The sequence below is a fragment of the Chionomys nivalis genome, chromosome 20 (genome assembly GCF_950005125.1).
Source record: "Chionomys nivalis chromosome 20, mChiNiv1.1, whole genome shotgun sequence".
NCBI classification, from domain to species: Eukaryota; Metazoa; Chordata; class Mammalia; order Rodentia; family Cricetidae; genus Chionomys; species Chionomys nivalis.
The window spans coordinates 11,763,793-11,766,055 of NC_080105.1; the positions used below are offsets into that span (position 1 = coordinate 11,763,793).

At 40.0% G+C, this 2,263-nt stretch overlaps 1 non-coding gene across 1 annotated transcript; it reads right to left on the reverse strand.

The window, feature by feature from the left end:
- Positions 1-1,125: 1,125 nt before the first annotated feature.
- LOC130863276 (small nucleolar RNA SNORA70) lies at positions 1,126-1,259 on the reverse strand. Its single transcript, XR_009055705.1, has one exon. It is a non-coding gene; the product is annotated as a small nucleolar RNA SNORA70 (small nucleolar RNA).
- Between the last annotated feature and the right edge of the window lie 1,004 nt (positions 1,260-2,263).

Sequence of the window (2,263 nt, forward strand, 5' to 3'; positions counted from 1 at the left end):
CTGCCTTCCGATCAGGGTGCAGCTCTCAACTACTTCCCCAGTGCTGTGTCTGCCACCGAGTTCCCCACCATGATTCAGATGGCAGACTAGGTCTCTGAAACTGTAGGCAAGCTCCTAGTTAAATGAGCTCTTTGAGAAGAGTTGCCTTGGTCATGGTGTCTCTTTAGAGCACTAGAGCAGTGGATAAGGTGTGCATCAGATTTTAGTTCTGCAAGACACTGCACTGATGAATTTCTCTGCAGACAGCTTGCTCCCACACAGCCTGCTATCTGCCGCTGAAGAAGTTGGGTTTCCCACATCTTTAACAATACAGTTTTTAATTAAATTTTCCCTTTTTGAAAGATATCACCTTTCTTTTTAGTTTGATTTCCATTTGTGTTATTATGTTTAAGTCTGAAATAGAATAAAATTTCACAAATCTTAAAACTGTATTTCTCTGTCTGTGAATTAATGGTTGCACTTTTTACATTTCTTTAATAATCTGACAGAAGTTAATTTGTTGGTTTATAGGTGCTCCTTTTTATAAGAAATTACCCTTTTAATTTTTATTAAAGATTTATTTATTATGCATACAGTGTTCTACCTGTATGTTTGCCTGCATATCAGAAGAGGGGATAAAACCTCATTATAGATGGTTGTGAGCCACCATGTGGTTGCTGGAAATTGAACTCGGGATTTCTGGAAGAGCAGTCAATGCTCTCAACCTCTGAGCCATCTCTCCAGCCCTACCCCTTTAATTGTGTCTCCATTCCTTATGTGGAGATGCAGAGTTACTTTAAACTAATGTATTTTCAGGCTTTGATCTTTGTTATGGCTTCTGGTCATCTTATACCCAGGAATGCCTTATGAACCCCAAGAACTCCTGCTACCTGTCCAGGGAACCACACCGGGGATGTATTTGACCAAATAGCCATCAACAATGAGCTGCTGCTTAGCTACCATGTCTTCAAATCCATCTGCATTAGACTTGATGAAATCACAATTCTTTGAGGTAGCCAGGGAATGTGAATAGCGGCTCAGTTCCTCAGACCTTATTCTGCAGCTTGGTGCAGATGGACAGGGCCACCTGGCCAGTGTGAGTCCTGGGGACAGCATTGAGATCAGAGCTATGAATATCCACCAGAAAACTGTCCCCAAGGTCCCTTAGGGAAACTCCTGTAGGCAACAGGTTGAATGCACTTCCCAGGAGGCTGTGGCTCACAGATATTGCACACAAGGCCCCCATGAGGAAAGGAACTGATTGACATACTTGGTGGGAGATAAAAATAAAATCTTTTAAAAAAATATATGAAATCATGATAAATTTCCTCTTCTGTGTAGTTAACAATTTTCAAACAGCACTTACTAGTTAATATAATTTTAAATATTTTCCAATGATTTGAAACGCTGTCCTATTATATATGCCTATTAACCAGGTAAACATATGCATTAGTTAGACATGCGCTCTCTATTTTTGCACTATTACTGTATTTTCACACATAAGATAACACTGTTTTTATTATATTTCTTGATGCTTTGTTTTAATTACCTGGTCTAGCTCGTCTTTGTACTCTATTCTTATTCCTTCTCAGAACCTCCTTTCTTACTCGTATTTAATTTCCAAGGGATTATAGAAGCATGCTCATATCTTTCTTTTTAAAAATTTGCATCATAATCAGATTATGGATTAATATTCCATTTTTTCATCTTTTATGTTCCAGATAGCAATTTTAATGTTTCTGTTTCTTGTTTAACCAGTTTCTGGGTATTTTGGTGTTTTTGTTATATCGTTAATCGTTTTTTGTTGCTATTCTTTTAAGGAAAATGGGTTTGATTCATGCAAAGAGAGCACCAGGCCTCATGGCAACAGAAGATCCATGAGAGTTCTCACCTTTCAACATCCCAACCTGTTGTTTGTATCTATAGAGTTATCGCCTTTTATATTCATTCACTCTGTCCACCACATAGAAATGGATATGGGGGTAATAATTATGTCTGGAGCTCTGTTATCAAACTGCCTGACATAGACAATGGAAGTAAGAAAGGAAGGAGGGAAGGGGAAAGGAGGGAGGAAGGAAGGGGGAGGAGGAAGGAAGGAAGGATCAGACTTAAAGAAACTGAGGACAAATGGCTATCTGTGGTGTGGTCTTCAGCATACCAAAGTGTTTGCCTGGCTACCAGGCTTTCTCAGCCAAGCACCTGTGGCTCTTCTCACCCTGCCCCCACCCTAAACTTCTCCAGCCCAGTGCTTCCCTCCCCCAGCTCCTCCTTCCCTTGTAACCCT